The sequence below is a fragment of the Oncorhynchus keta genome, chromosome 34, assembly GCF_023373465.1.
Source record: "Oncorhynchus keta strain PuntledgeMale-10-30-2019 chromosome 34, Oket_V2, whole genome shotgun sequence".
NCBI lineage: Eukaryota > Metazoa > Chordata > Actinopteri > Salmoniformes > Salmonidae > Oncorhynchus > Oncorhynchus keta.
In genome coordinates this window covers 24,031,070-24,054,097 of record NC_068454.1, presented here as the reverse complement: position 1 = coordinate 24,054,097, position 23,028 = coordinate 24,031,070, and the positions used below count along the sequence as shown (strand labels likewise).

General features: G+C 45.4%; 1 protein-coding gene across 1 annotated transcript in view; it reads left to right on the top strand.

The window, feature by feature from the left end:
- Positions 1 to 1,002: 1,002 nt before the first annotated feature.
- The window catches only part of LOC118371341 (tumor necrosis factor receptor superfamily member EDAR), a 54,796-nt gene continuing 32,770 nt past the window's right edge, over positions 1,003 to 23,028 (top strand). The window contains exon 1 of the mRNA XM_052493482.1: positions 1,003 to 1,259. The gene's annotated coding sequence lies outside the window, so the exon portion shown is untranslated. The remainder of the gene's footprint in view (positions 1,260 to 23,028) is intronic.

Sequence of the window (23,028 nt, the reverse complement as noted above, 5' to 3'; positions counted from 1 at the left end):
GGCCTTATCGCTGTTGGCTTTAGAAGACAGCTGACTGGGTTTCTGTTTGCTCTGGCTGTGGTTCTGTGGTAATAGTGATCTGGGGTAAAGTAATATGATAGGTGTTGTCATCCCAGTGATGCTCTGTTGCTCTCCGCTGGTCTGTCTGTCTGTCTGTCTGTCTGTCTGTCTGTCTGTCTGTCTGTCTGTCTGTCTGTCTGTCTGTCTGTCTGTCTGTCTGTCTGTCTGTCTGTCTGTCTGTGAGAGAGAGAGAGAGAGAGAGAGAGAGAGAGAGAGAGAGAGAGAGAGAGAGAGAGAGAGAGAGAGAGAGAGAGAGAGAGAGAGAGAGAGAGAGAGAGAGAGAGAGAGAGAGAGAGAGAGAGAGAGTAAGAGAGAGTAAGAGAGAGAGAGAAGCGCCAAGCACCTCTTTAATCTGCTCTTTCCTGCAGAGGAGCTGAGAGGAAGGGGAATAGAGAGACCGGACAAAGAGTTGATAGGAGAGAAACAGACGGATGGACAGTGATGGAGTCTCTTTGGTCAGTTCTTGTGCCTCAGGTAAAGTTCAGGGTTCACATTAAGGAACCTTTGAAATCTGATCCTTAGATAAATGAACCACAATCTGAATCCTTCATGTCTTTTAAAAGCACAAAGTATGACACGTAAATGCTTCCTTTTTATTGATGGATCTACAACACTGATACCGGATAAAAACACAACCCCCTCCTCTCCCTCTCTATCTCGCTATTTCTTTATCTCTCTCTCTCAGTTGGTGGACCGGCACACTGATGAAAGGATAGATTCAGATAAATATGGTTAGATTAATGAAATTGTTCTGTCTCACCACATCAGTAGCCTAACTGTACTGTAGCTTCTGCTATCCTACACGAATTCAATGGGCTACCCTAAGAGGAGCGTTAATGTTTGGGGTTCACCTCTAGATGTCGTTGTGGAGTAATGGAGCCACATAGGCTACAGTTCGTTTACCTGCATCAGGTTTACCTCATCTTCTGGGGCGGGGAAAACTTATATTTTTCTCTGTGAAGGGGAGCTACTCTGGATCACCGGGCATGCACACGGTGGACTGAAGACTGAGAGATTAACGGCGGATCTGTTACAGAGGTTTTGATATCGGTGATGCTTGTCAGACTCACCAATACAGTCTAATCATTAGGCTACAGCAGTCCGTGCAGACAGACCACAGCATTGCTCCGACCATTCACTCTGTCGTGGAGATACACCCCGCAAGACCTGTCCCGTCGAAAACCCCGCTCTACACGCAGGTAAGGCGCTCTGGAATGTAAAAGCGGGATTGCTGCTAGATCTGGGGAAATTCCTGGAGCATTTATGCTACAGACACATGTAGCCTACTTAACAGTAATTTTATCTTTCGAAAATAACTGCATGCATTACGATGTTTGTCAGAAATGTAGCAAATAAATTGTCAGATAAGTTTGGCAAATGGACAACATCGAAATGTTCTCCAGTTTTAAATAGGCATGTTTTTCTGCTTTAAATATTTGATAATCAAGTAATTGCTTCAAACCGGAGGTTGGTTGTTTTTTCACATGGCAGCCTGGACCATGTACTAATAGAGCGCAGTGTGTGAGTGGATGTATAGGTCGTTAGGTGGTGGGTTATATAGTAATGACGTTTAGGACACCAGGTCTATGAAACCATTAGACCTGTAGCCTACCATCTTCGAGGTAATTGTTACATTAAGGGAGCATGGGATCATAGTTCATCTCTCATCTTCCTGAGAGAGACAACGGGTTCTGAGACAGCGGCGGGTCCTGGTCCCAGTGTGTGGTTTGTGTAGTTTGCTCTCCTCTCAGTCCCTCTCCTCATAATTGTTTTGACTGTGCCGCCTGGCTGTCGCCTTCCCCGGGCCCTGGGGGAAGTCCAGGGCGCAGACAGGCAGCCTAGGCCGGCCTCGACATGCTGAGTCCTGCCGCTTTCTGACGTCTGGAGCTTTGAACAACTGCTGCAGCGCTCACGGTGGAAATCAATCCCTTTTTCTCTCTGTGTCTCTGCTCCTCTGTCCCTCTCTGCCCCCAGCACACCGCCGCAGACTTTCATGTTTGAGTTAGAAAGGAAAAAGACAAGAAGAAACGGGAGAAAGAAAATGTAAATTATCTTCAAAAGCGAGTGTGGCGCCGCGGGATTAAATGGATGAAAGGATATAGCCTACTGATGCAGTAGCCTAATAACAAAAAACACACAGCATTGGGCACATTAAGAACATAGGCCTATGATTGTTTATTTTTAAAAATATAAAAATCATGCATAATAAACTTTTTTTTTGCAGAATGTCAGTGATACTGCTAAAACCCTAGCTAGGCTACTAGGCTAACAATTTAGTAGCCTAGTAATTTAGCTGGATCACTGACATTCTGCTACAATTTTTTTAATTATGCAGGATTTTTATATAACCTTTTTTTTAAAATCATTATGCTCTTTTGAAGGTCTAGGACTATATATAACAGGCCTAATATATTCAGTGTACAAATGAATGCAGATTTCTGTAGAACAAACACGTGTAATCAGCTGATGTGAATATACCTTCTCCAGATACATGGCAGAAATGTATAATATTATGCCAGATAATATTTAAACAATATGTAGCCTAATATATATTGAAATGTACCAAGTTTTTAAGCAGTTTATGTGACTGCGCTCATCTCAGTTCCCACTGTAGGCTATCATCACAGGAGGAGAGAGTTCCTGAATATTTTGACCTCAGATCAAACAGGATGTTGAACTCCTTATCAGTAGATGTGTAGATAGATAATGATATGAGCTGGCCTGTAACTCATGTTGTTCTAACAACACTGTAATCTGAGCCACTCTAACGACCATATATTAACATGGTGTGTAAATGAAGGAGTGTATGTTCTATGCATCAATTCACTTACAGTAGTAATTATGTTATAAACGAATGTGTTTGAGGAGAGAAGACGGAGTAGAGGCAGAGAGGTCACTGCTCTCTCTCTCTCTCTCTTCTTCTGTATGGCTAGCTGTTTAAGGCTACAGAGACGTTGTCAGTCCATCAGACCAAATCCCAAGGTCCCATAACCCACTGCTCTTACACACTAGAGGCCAGCCTCAATCAGACCCCTGTACTAGGGAAGCCTGGTTCTTAACAAGGCTACAGATGCCGTAATCATTCTACACTAAACACAAATAGGCTGACAGGCAGAGAGTCAGTCGTTCTGCTGTCATGCTAAATAATAAGGAATAGAGAAAAGCAGACAGAAACCGTTTTGCCCACCTACTAATGTGTTAGAGACACAAAGAGACACAGTAAATTACCCTGCCCACATACAGTATTAACACTCAATAGACAAAGAGAGAGACGAAGGAGATATGGAGGGAGACGTTCTGCCCCAGTGGAGGTAAAGAAGGAGAGAGGGATCAGGGAGAGGAGACGATGAAAGACAGATCACCGTCAGATAGAAATCAAAGGGGCTACTGAGTGCAACTGCTATAGTGTGTGTGCGTGCGTGTGTGGTGTCTCCTTTTCATGTGCGTTAAGAATTTGTTTTTCCTGCTCTCTGAGAGGAGAGCTGACAATCAGTCTGTAATTAAAGCAATCAGAAGATGAAGAGACTACACCAGACACACATGCACGCTCACAGTTGTATCAGTACAACCCTGTGATAATATGAACCTGTTTAAGTCTGGGAGTTTAGTTTTCAGAAAACATGGAAACAATCAGATTTGAGCTTTATCTCCATGAATCATCTGAAGCTATTTATTTATTTAACCTTTATTTAACTAGGCAAGTCAGTTAAGAACAAATTCATATTTACAATGACGGCCTACCTGGGCCAAACCCTAACCCAGACGACACTGGGAAAATTGGGCATCGCCCTATGGGACTCCCAATCACGTCTGGTTGTGATACAGCCAGGAATCAAACCAGGGTCTGTAGAGACGCCTCTAGCACTGAGATGCAGTGCCGTAGACCGCTGCACCACACAAGAGCCCAAAAGAGGTTAGTCTTTCACTAGATTAATCTATCTCTATCCCTTTCTCTCTGACAACTGCTGGTGAGTGTGTGAGTGCATTTCAATGTATGTTTGATACCTGTGTTGTTTGTTTTCAATAGAACTTTCCAGCCAACAAACTGGAAACAGCAGGATGGTGTGTGTCTGTGTGCGTGTATGTGTGTTTTTTGTGTGTGTTTGCACACATGTACGTGTATGTGAGAAAGGATTTAGTTGGGTTCTTGAGTGCATCTCCTTCCTGATTGATGAGAGTGAGAAGCCATTTCCTAATCTGACAGAGTCATTATCGACTCACAGTAAATATCCATTACGGGGTTAAACATTCATTTCCGTCACATCCTTTAGGTGACAGATCCCATCTGTTACCACTGAGTTCCTGATCAGGGAACTGGGGTCAGGGATAGAGAGAGATAGGGTTAATGTAGAGGAAGGGAGTTTGGGATATCATAAGGGTTCTGCGTTATGGTTATGGGGAGGGTTGGGGATTGGGGAACAGAGAGGTGCAAACCTTTTTTAAACTAACCTTGGGCACTATTCAATCAAATCTGTTTACCAGGTTTACAGAACCAACTTCAAAACAGATTTTGCTACAAGAGTGAACATTAGGAATCACGTAGAAAGTTAAACTAGACTGGATATCTAGGATCATTCTGAACATTCATCACTTTAGGGGTATCTGTCTCATCCTGTGGTATTGGTAGAATATTTCCCAGTGTTCCCTATAGCAGTTTCCCAAACTTGGTCCTGAATCAGCTGTGTAATGCTAAGGCAAAAAACAAAACCATGCCTTATAGAGTTCATAGCTGTCACCCTGTTCTGACAAAGACACAGAGAGCTCCACACGTAGACAATATATCAGGTTCTATATCTATTGCTCCACATCTGTCAATCATTGTCAGAGAGAGAGAAGGAAGGAGTGATGGAGAGAGAAAGAGTGATAGTGAGAGAGACAGAGAGAGACAGAGGGATAAAACCCCATCCTAACACTACTAGGACGATGCTTTTTACCTTGCTCTCCACTACATCTAAATAAGGCTGTCGTTTTGGCGCCTACCTACCACTATTGTGTGTGTGTGTGTGTGTGTGTGTGTGTGTGTGTGTGTGTGTGTGTGTGTGTGTGTGTGTGTGTGTGTGTGTGTGTGTGTGTGTGTGTGTGTGTGTGTGTGTGTGTGTGTGTGTGTGTGTGTGTGTGTGTGTGTGTGTGTGTGTGTAGATGATTGCCCCTGCTGCGTCTCTAGGGGGACTTTCCAATAGATTAGTCTGTCTGAATACCAACACTGACAACCCTGACGGGGTCACTAATGACTTAATAACAGTTAATAGTTAGAGATAATTGTAACTGTTAGATCAGATGAAGTATACGCTGGCTACTATTCACTCTGATTTACTGCTGTAATGGAACACTATTGTTGCAAATAACTAATGCAGTATAAAAAAATGCTCAAAGTGTTTTACATTGTTCATTGGAGGGTGAGATACATCCCGAATTAAACTGTGTGCCAGGATGTTACTAGAATGCTAAATCACCTTCAATCATCATTGTACTGATAAATGCAGCTGCTCAACCTGCTCCATACTGCTAATTAGTGATGGTTATTGAGAGAGTGACAGATAGAGAGAGAGAGAGGGGGATAAAGAGGTAGGAGGAGGGAGGGATGTTAGAGGGAGAAGAGAGAGAGAGAGAGAGAGGAACAGGTTTCGTGAACAGAACCAGAAAACAATGACATTTGTCGAGGGACAGAATCAGAACCGGGAACGAAAGTGATCTATAGTGTTCCGGAAGAGATCTGTTATTTTGTGCGTGTATAGTGTTCCAGAAGAGATCTGTTATTTTGTGCGTGTATAGTGTTCCAGAAGAAATCTGTTATTTTGTGCGTGTATAGTGTTCCAGAAGAGATCTGTTATTTTGTGCGTGTGTAGGCTAGCTGTCCCTCCCCTTCCAAAGCATAGCCTACTACTGACGTTAGTAGTCTAGTAGAATATGATTGAGAAAAATAACAATGGAAAACCACGCCCGCAATAAGCCACGCCTCCAGCATGAGGTGTTGAAAGCAATTTAGGAGCTTTTATTAAAAAAATAAAATAATAATATAAATAAAAAATATAAACTCAACATGTAAAGTGTTGGTCCCATGTTTCATGGTCCCAGAAATGTTCCATTCGCATAAAAAGCTAATTTCTGCACAAATGTATTTACATCCCTGTTGGTGAGCATTTAGTGTCCTTTGCAGTGGCGGTTCTAGCTTGGGCGAACCCCACCTTCAGCATGGCATGCAAATGAGCAATAGAAAACCAATCGCGCAAATGTCACCATTCCGATATTTTTTTTATATATATATATGAGGTTGATCGATTAAGCGGCATGGCTACCTGTTATACGAGTGCAGCAAGGAGCCAAGGTAAGGTGCTAGCTAGCTTTAAACTTATTTTTATAAAAAACATTCAATCTTAACATAATCACTAGTTAACTACACATGGTTGATTATATTACTAGTTTATCTAGCTTGTCCTGCTTTGCATATAATCAATGCAGTGCCTGTTAATGTATCATAGAATCACAGCCTACTTCGCCAAACGGGTCATTTAACAAGGCATTCGCGAAAAAAGCACTGTCGTTGCACCAATGTGAACCTAACCATGAACATCAATGCCTTTCTTAAAATCAATACACAAGTATATTTTTTGAACCTGCATAGTTAGTTAATATTGCCTGCTAACATGAATTTCTTTTAACTAGGGAAATTGTGTCACATCTCTTACGTTCTGTGCAACAGAGTCAGGGTATATGCAGCAGTTTAGGCCGCCTGGCTCGTTGCGAACTGTGTGAAAACCATTTCTTTCTAACAAAGACCGTAATTAATTTGCCAGAATTGTACATAATTATGACATTACATTGAAGGTTGTGAAATGTAACAGCAATATTTAGACTTAGGGATGCCACCCGTTAGATAAAAGACGGAACGGTTTTGTATTTTACTGAGAGAATAAACGTTTTGTTTTCGAAATGATAGTATCCGGATTTGACCATATTAATGACCAAAGGCTCGTATTTCTGTGTGTTTATTATATTATAATTAAGTCTATGATTTGATATTTGATAGAGCAGTCTGACTGAGCGGTGGTAGGCAGCAGCAGGCACGTAAGCATTCATTCAAACAGCACTTTCCTGCGTTTGCCAGCAGCTCTTCGCTGTGCTTCAAGCATTGTGCTGTTTATACCTTCAAGCCTATCAACTCCTGAGATTAGGCTGGCAATACTATAGTGCCTATAAGAACATCCAATAGTCAAAGGTATATGAAATACAAATGGTATAGAGAGAAATAGTCCTATAATTCCTATAATTACTACAACCTAAAACATTTTACCTGGGAATATTGAAGACTCATGTTAAAAGGAACCACCAGCTTTCATATGTTCTCATATAGTTAGTTCTCAAGGAACTAAAACGTTAGCTTTTTTACATGGCACATATTGCACTTTTACTTTCTTCTACAACACTGTTTTTGCATTATTTAAACAAAATAGTTTATTATTTGAGACTAGATTGATTTTATTGATGTATTATATTACAGTTTATTTTGCACGATTTTCAAAATAGGGCCCGTGTTTTCAAAACACTACACACAATTAGCACAACCACACACCCAATTAGCAAAACACTACAGATCCTTTGCAAAATTAAACACTCTTGTAAAAACCATACACTTCTTTTTAAAAACCACACTTTGTTACCATGTGAAACACACGTTTCACATTACTATACTCTGTTTGCACGAGTTACACTCTTCTGTGATAAACCTAAAACACTTTTAGCACTTCTACGTCCCTATGACTAGAGTAGGCTACTATCAACAAAGAACAAATATAATGTAAATTCACCAAACACTACACAAGACCAATGTTGCAGACTGAAGAAACTCATTTATTTCTCAACACGCCCAAAATGTTGACATGGAGATTCACAATACTGTAACCAAACGTCACTTTATGTATTGTAAGTAAAAAATTAAAAATAAAAATAACTAGACAATGTCTCTTTGCCTAGCTGGATCTGGCCAGAGAATTTCATCAACATCGCAGGCAATGTTGTCATTAGCAAGACACCTTGGAAAGAAACGTCTTGAATGACGAATCCATCCTTGCATTGCTGCTACCTCCATCTGGTCACAGGCCTCCTCCATGGCTTGGATGAGGGGTACCTCAGCCTGGAGACGGAGATCATATACCTTCCACCGCCATGCCGAGAAAAACTCTTCTATAGTGTTGAGGAATGGAGAGTATGGTGGAAGATATAGGACGGTGAAATGTGGATGTTGCTGAAATCAGTTCTGAACCAGAGCAGAGCGGTGGAAAGACACATTGTCCCAGACAACAATGTATTGCATATGATCTATTTGATTTGCTGCTGTTATGTTGTGCAATTGGTCCAAGAATGTAAGTATGAGTGCTGTGTTGTAAGGGCCCATATGGGCATGGCGGTGGAGGACCCCATTCTGTAATGGCTGCACAGAGTGTTATATTACCCCCACGTTGCCCTGGGACATTGACTATAGCCCCGTGGCCAATTATGTTTCTTCCCCTCCTTCGTGTTCTCGTCAGGTTGAACCCAGCCTCATCTACGTAAATGATCTCATGCTGGATCTCCTCTCCATCCATTCGTAAAACTCTCTGAAAAACCGTGTCAGGCAAAATTGTGTAGTTCTGTGTAGATCTAGTATACATATTACAGTACAGTAAAAGATTATGAGACAGTATGCAAGATCACACTGCTAAAATGAATACATACCTCTGCATAATCATGCCGCAGTCGTTTCACCCTTTCGGAATTGCGCTCAAAAGGCACTCGATAAATTTGCTTCATTTGAATATGTGTTTTATTTTAGGATGCGTGGCAGTGTTGATGTTGAGTCCTGATGGATATCGTTGAAAATGGCATGGTTATTGACAATGTTAGCTTGGAGCTGCTTGAGTGTTATAGCATTGTTGGCCAAAACCATGTTCACGATCTCTCTCTCTTGGTGTTCTGTGAACATAGGAGGCCTTCCCCCTTGTCGTCCCTGACCCTCATCCTATGTAGAAAAAAAACAGTATACAATAGTACAGTAATTTCACAGGAAAAGGTAACAGAAGGGCTGATAGTGCATATAATACAGTACTGTAAGCAGTTACTGAAACCGTGCAGATGTTTTTGATATGATGATACCTATTTTCCAGTCTAAATGTTCTCATCACACTTGCCACTGTATATCAGCTTAGATTTGGCTGTACTCGCAGTTCAGCCTCCCTCAGCGTCAGGCCGTGGTTGACAATGTGGTCAACCAGTGTTGATTTGGCTGTACTCCCAGTTCAGCCTCCCTCAGCGTCTGGCCGTGGTTGACAATGTGGTCAACCAGTGTTGATTTGGCTGTACTCCCAGTTCAGCCTCCCAGCGTCACAATGTGGTCAACCAGTGTTGATTTGGCTGTAGGCCTCCCTCAGTGGTTGACAATGTGGTCAACCAGTGTTGATTTGGCTGTACTCCCAGTTCAGCCTCCCTCACTCCCAGTTCAGCCTCCCTCCCTCAGCGTCAGGCCGTGGTTGACAATGTGGTCAACCAGTGTTGATTTGGCTGTACTCCCAGTTCAGCCTCCCTCAGCGTCAGGCCGTGGTTGACAATGTGGTCAACCAGTGTTGATTTGGCTGTACTCCCAGTTCAGCCTCCCTCAGCGTCAGGCCGTGGTTGTCAACGTGGTCAACCAGTGTTGATTTGGCTGTACTCCCAGTTCAGCCTCCCTCAGCGTCAGGCCGTGGTTGACAACGTGGTCAACCAGTGTTGATTTGGCTGTACTCCCAGTTCAGCCTCCCTCAGCGTCAGGCTGTGGTTGACAATGTGGTCAACCAGTGTTGATTTGGCTGTACTCCCAGTTCAGCCTCCCTCAGCGTCAGGCCGTGGTTGACAACGTGGTCAACCTGTGTTGCGCGGATCTCATTTGTTAGATTCGGTCCTCTTTGAGCACCTTCTTGTCTTCCTCTTCCTCCCCTTCCTCGTTCTCCTCCTCGTCCTCCTCGTTCTCCTCGTCCTCCTCGTTCTCCTCCTCCTCGTCGTCGTCCTCCTCCTCGTCTTACTCTTTCTCTGACTCTTTCCATTGTGCTTCCAAGACCGATGAACTCACCTGCTGCTTTTTATAGTGTTTATACACCTGATTGGTGTCTACAATTACAGTTTTTCCCCAATTGCTAAAACACAATTTTGCAAACTAGGCTGGTTTTATCAAAATACTTAACACAATTCACAAAACCACACACCCAAACTGCAAAATACCTCATATATCCTGCAAAATGAAGCACTGCAACCAAAACTACAAATAGCATTATCAAAATCAAATGTTTGCACGAAATGGCACACACTTCATTCATATTACCAGATTTTTGTCTAACCAGTTCAAATGGTAGAAAATCTTCAGATGCACAGAAGTATTTGCAGATACACACATGCTGTTGAAACAGTTTATTTTTTATTTTTCACCAAACAAGTCAGTGCAACATATACACAGCAGATATATTTACATTGGACTGAACAAAAATATGCTCACAAAAAAACAGTAAACTGAAAACGAAAATTGCAGAAAAAATGTGCAGAAAAATATATAGAAAAAAAAGAGGCAAGAAAAATAATTAGGCAGCATCTTGCCGCACAGCTGGGTCTGGCCACAACGCCTCGTCCACATCACAGGCAGCATCTTGCCACACAGCTGGGTCTGGCCACAACGCCTCATCCACATCACAGGCAGCATCTTGCAGCACAGCTGGGTCTGGCCACAACGCCTCGTCCACATCACAGGCAGCATCTTGCCGCACAGCTGGGTCTGGCCACAACGCCTCGTCCACATCACAGGCAGCATCTTGCCGCACAGCTGGGTCTGGCCACAACGCCTCGTCCACATCACAGGCAGCATCTTGCCGCACAGCTGGGTCTGACCACAACGCCTCGTCCACATCACAGGCAGCATCTTGCCGCACAGCTGGGTGTCTGACCACAACGCCTCGTCCACATCACAGGCAGCATCTTGCCGCACAGCTGGGTCTGGCCACAACGCCTCGTCCACATCACAGGCAGCATCTTGCCACACAGCTGGGTCTGACCACAACGCCTGGTCCACATCACAGGCAGCATCTTGCCACACAGCTGGGTCTGGCCACAACGCCTCGTCCACATCACAGGCAGCATCTTGCCGCACAGCTGGGTCTGGCCACAACGCCTCGTCCACATCACAGGCAGCATCTTGCCACACAGCTGGGTCTGGCCACAACGCCTCGTCCACATCACAGGCAGCATCTTGCCGCACAGCTGGGTCTGACCACAACGCCTCGTCCACATCACAGGCAGCATCTTGCCGCACAGCTGGGTCTGACCACAACGCCTCGTCCACATCACAGGCAGCATCTTGCCGCACAGCTGGGTCTGGCCACAACGCCTCATCCACATCACAGGCAGCATCTTGCCGCACAGCTGGGTCTGGCCATAACGCCTCGTCGACATCACAGGCAGCATCTTGCCACACAGCTGGGTCTGGCCACAACGCCTCGTCCACATCACAGGCAATATCTTCCCTTGCCAGACATCGAGGGAAGAAGTGCCGTGAGTGCCTTATCCATCCCTAAATTGCGCCCACATCAATCTCATCACATGCCTCTTCCATAGCCTGCACAAGAGGCATGTGCACAAAGGGCTGCCGGTCCTATACCTTCCACCGCCGTGCCGAAAATAACTCTTCTATGGGGTTCAGAAATGGTGAGTATGGTGGAAGGTATTGCACGAGAAATGGTGGGTGGTCAGCGAACCAGTTTTGGACTGGAGCTACACGATGAAAGCTCACGTTGTCCCATACTACAACGTACCGGGTTCTTTGATGGTCTGCATCATTCATACGCTCTGGTGGTATGAGAATGTTGTGGAGTCTGTCCAGAAATGTGAGAATATGGGCTGTGTTGTATGGTCCAAGGTTGGCATGACGGTGGAGGACACCATGCGTATTGGAGATGGCAGCGCACATTGTGATGTTCCCACCACGTCGGCCAGGAACATCTATAACGGCTCTGTGGCCAATGACGTTTCTCCCACTTCTTCTGGTCTTTGCTAGGTTGAACCCAGCCTCATCTATAAAGATGAACTCATGTGGGATTGGATCCATTTCCAGTACTCCCTGAAAACAAAGAACAAAAGCAGTCAATATGGTGTTATCCAGTACACTGGGAAACAATGTTGTGTGTAGTGTACTGCAGTCAATATGGTGTTATCCAGTACACTGGGAAACAATGTTGTGTGTAGTGTACTGCAGTCAATATGGTGTTATCCAGTACACTGGGAAACAATGTTGTGTGTAGTGTACTGCAGTCAATATGGTGTTATCCAGTACACTGGGAAACAATGTTGTGTGTAGTGTACTGCAGTCAATATGGTGTTATCCAGTACACTGGGAAACAATGTTGTGTGTAGTGTACTGCAGTCAATATGGTGTTATCCAGTACACTGGGAAACAAGGTTGCGTGTAGTGTACTGCAGTCAATATGGTGTTATCCAGTACACTGGGAAACAATGTTGCGTGTAGTGTACTGCAGTCAATATTGTACTTACATCCACATATGCTCGTCTGACCTCTTTGTTTCTTTGAGAGTTTCTCTCAAACGGCACCTTATAAAGTTGTTTCATTCTGATTTGGTTTCGCGTGAGAATGTGAGTCAATGTGGACAGACTGACTCGTTGAATGTTGTTGAATATGGTGTTGTCTTGGATGATGTGGCTTTGAATTTCTCGTCATCTGATTTCATTATTTTCCAAAACCAAGTTTACAATGTTAGCTTCCTGTACCCCGGTGAACATGTCGCCCCTTCCTCCACCATGGTTGTGTCTCTCAGTCCTTTAGAAAAACAAAAAAACTAAAATATAGGGCTTGGACAATGTAGCCTAAAGATATTTCCCCCACAGTAGAGTAAATTCTGCAGGAAATTTGTGCAGTTAGTGTATGACTTCAGCCATTCATGAAGTAAACAGGTGCCACCCAACTGATACACTATGACATGGGGTGTACTACATAGTGTGAAAGAAATGTTGGTTACATACCTGTACTCCAGTCTAAATGTCAGGATGACACAGGCGACAGTAAAACGGCTCAAGTTGGGCTGCACTCTCTGTCCAGCCTCTCGCATTGTCAGCCCATGGTTGATGACATGATCAACTAAGGTTGCTCTGATTTCATTTGAAAGATGTTGTCTTCTTTGGCCATGAACTTCTCTACCAGCTCTACCCATACCTCTCACTCTTCCTCCCCCTCTCATTCTCACCCTCCCTCTTCCTCTTCCTCTCTCTGCAACGGCTTCCATTGTTGTTGTAAAACAAAAGGTGGTCTTTTCATAGTGGTAAAATCTGTGGTCTTTTCATAGTGCTTACTTCCTGATTGAAGTGGTAACAATTAACCATTAAGGTGTTTGGCCAGGTGGCACATGTATTGGCCAATTAGCTCATGTAGTGTGATTTTGAATGGCAGTGTTTTGAAATGGCAAACATGTGACTTTGTCAGTCTGTTGTGTCTTATGCAGAGAACCGTGTGCAGTGCATTTAAAAAGTGCCATTTTGAATTGCAAAATGTGTGTAAAGCAGAAAATGTGTTTATACTTTTGGAGACTTGAGAAGAGGTTTTGCTCTCTGTGTGTCAGTTTAGATAATTGTGCTGTACATGTAATTTTAGTGCGTTAGCAATTGGAAAAAACTGTTAGCAAACGAGTGTTTGCACACCTGATGACTGTGTTGAACCAATTGGTTGGACGGCGTGGTAATTTGACAGTGCTTTGGTATTGCAAGGATGTGACTTCATGATAGATGTTTGTGTGTAATGTATGTTAAGTGTGTTTAGTGTTTTGCAAATCACTGTGTGTAGAGTTTTGCAACAAGTGTGAGGTTGACAATGTGCTTATAGTTGTGCAAATATGGGCTGATGTTTTGCTTCTTGAGTGTAAGGTTTTTCTAATAGTAATCCCGTCTGGATTACTGCAACTCGCTGTTGGCTGGGCTCCCTGCCTGTGCCATTAAACCCCTACAACTCATCTAGAACGCCGCAGCCCGTCTGGTGTTCAACCTTCCCAAGTTCTCTCACGTCACCCCGCTCCTCCGCTCTCTCCACTGGCTTCCAGTTGAAGCTCGCATCCGCTACAAGACCATGGTGCTTGCCTACGGAGCTGTGAGGGGAACGGCACCTCAGTACCTCCAGGCTCTGATCAGGCCCTACACCCAAACAAGGGCACTGCGTTCATCCACCTCTGGCCTGCTCGCCTCCCTACCACTGAGGAAGTACAGTTCCCGCTCAGCCCAGTCAAAACTGTTCGCTGCTCTGGCCCCCCAATGGTGGAACAAACTCCCTCACGACGCCAGGACAGCGGAGTCAATCACCACCTTCCGGAGACACCTGAAACCCCACCTCTTTATTTGTAAGTCGCTCTGGATAAGAGCGTCTGCTAAATGACTTAAATGTAATGTAAATGTAATAGTGTACTACTTTTAATTTTAGTGTGTAAGCAATCCAAAAAAACTGTAAGTTAAAATAATAGTGTTCATTCAGTATTGTTGTAATTGTCATTATTATAAATATATATATATATATATATTTTCTATATATTTATAATAATGACAATATATATAAAATCGTCCGATTAATCGGTATCAGCTTTTTCTGGTCCTCCAATAATTGGTATCGGTATCAGCGTTGAAAACTCATCATCGGTTGACCTCTAATATATATATATATATATATATGTATTTCTTTGCGGGAACCCCGAGCCACCCCCGGCAAGATGCCGCCATGGGCGGCTGCCCATGTTGCCAATACCTAAATCCGCCACTGTGTAACGGCTCTCTTCTATCTCCTCCTCTGACGAAGAGGTAGAACAAGGATCGGACCAAAATGCAGCGTGATGATGATTCATGATATTTTAATGAAGGAAAAACTATACAAACAGAAACTACAAAAATAACGAAATGAAATAACGAAAACCGAAACAGCCCTATCTGGTGCAAACACAAAGACAGGAACAATCACCCACGAAACACTCACAGAATATGGCTGCCTAAATATGGTTCCCAATCAGAGACAACGATAATCACCTGACTCTGATTGAGAACCGCCTCAGGCAGCCATAGACTACGTAGACACCCCACAAACCCCTAAGACAAAAACACACCACAATAACCCATGTCACACCCTGGCGTGACCAAACAAATAAAGAAAACACAAAATACTAAGACCAAGGCGTGACAGAACCCCCAAGGTGCTGACTCCCGGACGCACATCAAAAACATATGTAGGGTCCGGGTGGGTGTCTGTCCATGGTGGCGGCTCCGGCTCGGGACGTGAACCCCACTCCATAAATGTCTTAGTTCCTCCCCCTCGCGTCCTGGGATAATCCACCCTCGCCGCCGACCATGGCCTAATAGTCCTCACCCAGAACCCCACTGGACTGAGGGGTAGCTCGTGACTGAGGGGCAGCTCGGGACTGTGGGGCAGCTCGGGACTGAGGCAGTTCGGGACTGAGGGGTAGCTCGGGACTGAGGGGAAGCTCGGGACTGAGGGGAAGCTCGGGACTGAGGGGAAGCTCGGGACTGAGGGGCAGCTCGGGACTGAGGGGCAGCTCAGCACTGAGGGGCAGCTCGGGACTGAGGGGAAGCTCGGGACTGAGGGGAAGCTCGGGACTGAGGGGAAGCTCGGGACTGAGGGGCAGCTCAGCACTGAGGGGAAGCCCAGCACTGAGGGGAAGCCCAGCACTGAGGGGAAGCTCAGCACTGAGAGGAAGCTCAGCACTGAGAGGAAGCTCAGGCAGGTAGTTGGCTCCGGAAGATCCTGGCTGGCTGGCGGATCTGGAAGAGTCTGGTTGACTGGCAGATCTGGAAGAGTCTGATTGACTGGCAGATCTGGAAGAGTCTGGTTGACTGGCAGATCTGGAAGAGTCTGGTGTACTGGCAGATCTGGAAGAGTCTGGTTGACTGGCAGATCTGGAAGAGTCTGATTGACTGGCAGATCTGGAAGAGTCTGGTTGACTGGCAGATTTGGAAAAGTCTGGCTGACTGGCAGATCTGGAAGAGTCTGGTTGACTGGAGGATCTAGCTGCTCCATGCAGACTGGCAGCTCTGGCTGCTCCATGCAGACTGGCAGCTCTGGCTGCTCCATGCAGACTGGCAGCTCTGGCTGCTCCATGCAGACTGACAGCTCTGGCTGCTCTATGCAGACTGGCAGCTCCATGCAGACCGGCATCTCTGGCTGCTCTATGCAGACTGGCAGCTCTATGCAGAATGGCAGCTCTGGCTGCTCCATGCAACCTGGCAGCTCTGGCTGCTCCATGCAGACTGGCAGCTCCATGCAGACTGGCAGCTCTGGCTGCTCCATGCAGCCTGGCAGCTCTGGCTGCTCCATGCAGACTGGCAGCTCCATGCAGACCGGCATCTCTGGCTGCTCTATGCAGACTGGCAGCTCTGGCTGCTCCATGCAGTCTGACAGCTCTGGCTGCTCTATGCAGACTGGCAGCTCCATGCAGACCGGCATCTCTGGCTGCTCTATGCAGACTGGCAGCTCTATGCAGAATGGCAGCTCTGGCTGCTCCATGCAACCTGGCAGCTCTGGCTGCTCCATGCAGACTGGCAGCTCTGGCTGCTCCATGCAGACTGGCAGCTCTGGCTGCTCCATGCAGTCTGACAGCTCAGGCTGCTCCATGCAGACTGGCAGCTCAGGCTGCGCTGAACAGGCAGGAGACTCCGGCAGCGCTGGAGAGAAGGAAGGCTCTGGCTGCGCTAAACAGGCGGGAGACTCCGGCAGCGCTGGAGAGGAGAAAGGCTCCGACAGCGCTGAACAGGCGGGAGACTCCGGCAGCGCTGGAGAGGCGAGGCGCACTGTAGGCCTGATGCGTGGTGCTGGCACTGGTGATACTGGAGCTAGGACACGCACAGGAAGCCTGGTGCGGGGAGATGCCACCGGAGGACTGGTGTGTGGAGGTGGCTCTGGATAGACCGGACCGTGCAGGCGCACTGGAGCTCTTGAGCACCGAGCCTGCCCAACCTTACCTGGCTCGATGCCCACTCTAGCCCGGCCAATACGAAGAGCTGGTATGAACCGCACCGGGCTATGCACCCGCACTGGAAACACTGTGCGCTCCATAGCATAACACGGTGCCTGCCCGGTCTCTCTTGCCCCCCGGTAAGCACAGTAACCCATGTCACACCCTGGCCTGACCAAACAAATAAAGAAAACACAAAATACTAAGACCAAGGCGTGACACTCTGGTCCTTTGCCAAGATAATCCATCCACCTGACAGGTGTGGCATATCAAGAAGCTGATTAAACAGCATGATCATAACATGATCATAATGTCCCCCTTGTGCTGGGGACAATAAAAGGCCACTCTAAAATGTGCAGTTTTATCATGTGGCACAATGCCACAGAATACTCAAGTTTTGAGGGAGCGTGCCATTGGCACGCTCCATCTAACCGTAGGAATGGTATGCGAAGGCATAAGCTACAGACAACGAACATAATTGCATGTTATCTATGGCAATGTTTGGGATGCTCTGGGTCGATGTGTATGACAGTGTGTTCCAGTTCCTGCCAATATCCAGCAACTTTGCACAGCCATTGAAGAGGAGTGGGACAACATTCCACAGGCCACAACCAACAGCCTGATCAACTCTATGTGAAGGAGATGTGTTATGCTGCATGAGGAAAATGGTGGCCACACCAGATACTGACTGGTTTTCTGATTCAGATTTTTTTTAAGGTATCTGTGACCAACAGATTCCCAGTCATGTGAAATCCATAGATTAGGGCCTTTTGAATATATTTCAGTTGACTGATTATCTTATATGAACTGTAACTCAGTAAAATCTTTGAAATTGTTGCATGTTGCATTTATATTTTTGTTCAGTGTACATACTAAATGTATTGTTTCTTGTTGGCTCTGTATTATGATCATGAGGATCAATGCGTTGTATTTGTGTATCTTATTTTTGAGTGACAGCCCACGGGTGGATTCAAGCTGACTATTAAAGTATAGGAATGTATTTATTGTGCATGTAGCCTCCCCCAACTAGAAAATAAAAATAAGAATAAAGATAAAAATGTAATTTTAAAAAAGAATAGGTTGAACTAACCAAAGCGTAATTTTCCTCATTCCAATCAGTAAAAGCACTTCAGATGAACAACAACGTCGTCCCACTTTTTAAAGTGTATCATCACGTCCGTAAAAGTGAGCTCTGTAAACCAATGCCTAAGGAGAGTCTCTCCTTTCTAATGCTTTACTGTGCCAGGCAATCTGTACGGTCTATGTTTTATAAGCCATGCCTGAGGTGTGGGTCTATATAAAGTATTTCTTTGTGCCTGAGGTGTGGGTCTATATAAAGTATTTATTTGTGCCTGAGGTGTGGGTCTATATAAAGTATTTATTTGTGCCTGAGATGTGGGTCTATATAAAGTATTTATTTGTGCCTGAGGTGTGGGTCTATATAAAGTATTTCCTTTTGTCAGAGGTGTGGGTCTATATAAAGTATTTCTTTGTGCCAGAGGTGTGGGTCTATATAAAGTATTTCTTTGTGCCTGAGGTGCAGGTCTATATAAAGTATTTCTTTGTGCCTGAGGTGCAGGTCTATATAAAGTATTTCTTTGTGCTTGAGGTGTGGGTCTATATAAAGTATTTAATTGTGCCAGAGTTGTAGGTCTATATAAAGTATTTATTTGTGCCTGAGGTGCAGGTCTGTATAAAGTATTTCTTTGTGCCCGAGGTGTCGGTCTGCAGAAAGTCGTTCTTTGTGCCCGAGGTGTGGGTCTGTCATGCCGTTAATGACACAGATAATGACTGTCAGTGTGTTTATGTGAGATTAACTCTCGTTTGAAGATTAATACCCTTGGGCCTGGGGAGACTGAGGTTGGCTTTTAACACAGACATGTCCTGACAGGGAGGTGAGGGAGAGGGAGGGATAGGGAAGGAGGAAGAGAAGGAGAGAGGAGGGACAAATAGAGGGAGAGGTGGGGGACAGATAGGGAGAGGAATATGAGTGAGAGGCAGAGAGAGGAAGTGGGAAAGAGCAAAGGGAGAGTTAGATGGAGCTAGAGGGATCAGAAAGAGGGAGGGATCTAGAGGGATAGGGAAGGGTGAGGGAGATAGAGGGATCAGAAAGAGGGAGGAATCTAGAGGGATAGGGAAGGGTGAGGGAGATAGAGGGATAGAAAGAGGGAGGAATCTAGAGGGATAGGGAAGGGTGAGGGAGATAGAGGGATAGGGAAGGGTGAGGGAGATAGAGGGATAGGAAAGAGTGAGGGAGCTAGAGGGATCGGAAAGAGTGAGGGAGCTAGAGGGATCGGAAAAAGGGAGGGAGGGAGAGGGATAGGAAAGAGTGAGGGAGGGAGAGAGAAAGAGCGAGAGAAGGGAGAGAGAAAGAGCGAGAGAAGGGAGAGAGATGCTCTTGAAATAGAGTGATGCATTCCAGTCCAGGGGAGTAGGGAGTGTGTGTATGTGTGGGTGTGTGTATGTGTGGAAGTGGGTGTGTACGGGGTGCAGGGGACTCGCGGGGGTTTAAGGGGCTGGAGCCTGATGAAAGCATCAGGGTGAGTGTGTGTGTATGTGTGTGCGTGTGTGTTCGTTTAGTCTGATAATGAGGTGCTCGGGGCAGCGTCGTTTGGCAGCTCTCACTTCCTGTTCAGAAGACAAGCTTTTTATCAAAACAAAAAGTTACATTTTCTTCTTTTATCCTGAAAGCCCGGCAGCGCCACTGGGTCTCCTAAACACACACGCACACACACACACACACACACACACACACACACACACACACACACACACACACACACACACACACACACACACACACACACACACACACACATAAAAACAGACGTGGAGTGTGTGTGTGTGTGTGTGTGTGTGTGTGTGTGTGTGTGTGTGTGTGTGTGTGTGTGTGTGTGTGTGTGTGTGTGTGTGTGTGTGTGTGTGTGTGTGTGTGTTTAGGAGACCAAGTGCATGGGGGCTGTGATTAAACAGGATCAAAGGGAGAAGGACGTGACCCTTTCAGACGATCAGCTCCGTTCAACATGTGAACGTTTCTCTCGAGTTACAGTAGCACCTTGATCTGGAACACAGGAACCGTCCTGGAGACCGATCCCCTCCCATTCCACTTACCCACCACCCCCGGCCCACAATCCCCCATCCAGTCTCCTGAAACCATGAAAGAAAGAGGGAGTGGATTTCATCTCCCTCTGATTAATTAAAGTAGTGTAGTTGATCTAATCTGTGTTTGATTGACTGACTATTTATAGTGTAGTAGTTAGTGGTAACTCTATCTCTGAATCCCATCAGTTGTTTTGTTTGTGAACGTCAGTGTCAGCTCTTCAGTTGAGCTGTCTCAGAGAGAGGGAAGAGTCGGGGTGTCAGAGGGTACACAATGCTCTTTTCTCCTGCTGTGTGTACGGGTGTGTGTGCGTGTCTGTGTGTCTCTCTGTGTGTGTGTGTGTGTGTGTGTGTGTGTGTGTGTGTGTGTGTGTGTGTGTGTGTGTGTGTGTGTGTGTGTGTGTGTGTGTGTGTGTGTGTGTGTGTGTGTGTGTGTGTGTGTGTGTGTGTGTGTGTGATACCTGCAGAGTTAGGGTGACAGCGGGACCCCTATAGCAGACAGGCTAAACTCGTTCTCTCTTTATGGATCATTTGATACAATAACAGCTCCATGAATAGAACTATTACACACACTGCATGGTGCTGCATACAGTACACATCAACACTACAGTACACCAACACTACAGTACACCAACACTACAGTTCACCAACACTACAGTACACCAACACTACAGTACACACCAACACTACAGTACACCAACACTACAGTACACACCAACACAACAGTTCACCAACACTACAGTTCACCAACACTACAGTACACCAACACTACAGTACACCAACACTACAGTTCACCAACACTACAGTACACCAACACTACAGTACACCACCACCAACACAACAGTTCACCAACACTACAGTTCACCAACACTACAGTACACACCAACACTGCAGTACACCAACACTACAGTACACCAACACTACAGTTCACCAACACTACAGTACACACCAACACTACAGTACACCAACACTACAGTACACCAACACTGCAGTTCACCAACACTACAGTACACCAACACTACAGGTCACCAACACTACAGTTCACCAACACTACAGTTCACCAACACTACAGTACACACCAACACTACAGGTCACCAACACTACAGTTCACCAACACTACAGTACACCAACACTACAGGTCACCAACACTACAGTACACCAACACTACAGTTCACCAACCCTACAGTACACACCAACACTACAGTTCACCAACACTACAGTACACACCAACACTGCAGTTCACCAACACTACAGGTCACCAACACTACAGTACACCAACACTACAGTTCACCAACACTACAGTACACCAACACTACAGTACACCAACACTACAGTACACCAACACTACAGGTCACCAACACTACAGTACACCAACACTACAGTTCACCAACCCTACAGTACACCAACACTACAGTTCACCAACACTACAGTACACCAACACTACAGTACACCAACACTACAGGTCACCAACACTACAGTACACCAACACTACAGTACACCAACACTACAGGTCACCAACACTACAGTACACCAACACTACAGTACACCAACACTACAGTACACCAACACTACAGTTCACCAACACTACAGTACGCACCAAAACTACAGTACACCAACACCACAGTACACCAACACTACAGTACACACCAACACTACAGTACACACCAACACTACAGTTCACCAACACTACAGTACACACCAACACTGTAGTTCACCAACACTACAGTACACACCAACACTGTAGTTCACCAACACTACAGCCTCTTAATGTCTGGATACAGGCTTTGTTCAATATCTGAAACCACAGTAAAATCCAGCTAATTCTCTCTTTTTCTCTCTTTCTTTCTCTCTCTCTTTCTCTCGCTCTCTCTCAACCTGTTGTTTCTTGCATATGGTGCAATTATCTGTCAGAGAGACTCCATGAGAAATTTACTTGATAACAATAATTACAGTGTGTGTGTGTGTGTGTGTGTGTGTGTGTGTGTGTGTGTCTGTGTGTGTGTGTGTCTTACACAACCTCTCCGCTTCAGAGACTGTTTTTGTCTAAGTTACTATTCAAATACATATTTGCAGTGAATATAATTCCCCCTAAAGACAGGCAGACAGGCTTAGATGTTGCCCATCCTGTGGGTCTGAGTCAGAATGTCTTGCATGTGAATTTCCCCCTCCCGTCCTGGGTTTGTCTAAATGACTTTATGTGCTGTGTGTTTGTGTGAGAGTGAGCTACACATCCTTAGTATGTTACTACACTCTTTGAAAAAAGGGATCCAAAAGCGTTCTTCAGCTGTCCCCATAGGAGAACGCTTTTAAGTTCCAGGTAGAACTCTCTGTAAAAAGGGTTCTACATGGGACCCAAAAGGGTTCTTCAGCTGTCCCCATAGGAGAACGCTTTTAAGTTCCAGGTAGAACTCTCTGTAAAAAGGGTTCTACATGGGACCCAAAAGGGTTCTTCAGCTGTCCCCATAGGAGAACGCTTTTAAGTTCCAGGTAGAACTCTCTGTAAAAAGGGTTCTACATGGGACCCAAAAGGGTTCTTCAGCTGTCCCCATAGGAGAACGCTTTTAAGTTCCAGGTAGAACTCTCTGTAAAAAGGGTTCTACATGGGACCCAAAAGGGTTCTTCAGCTGTCCCCATAGGAGAACGCTTTTAAGTTCCAGGTAGAACTCTCTGTAAAAAGGGTTCTACATGGGACCCAAAAGGGTTATTCAGCTGTCCCCATAGGAGAACGCTTTTAAGTTCCAGGTAGAACTCTCTGTAAAAAGGGTTCTACATGGGACCCAAAAGGGTTCTATCTGAAACCAAAAAGGGTTATTCAAAGGGTTATCCTATGGGGACAGCCGAAGACCCTTTCAGGTTCTAGATAGCGTAG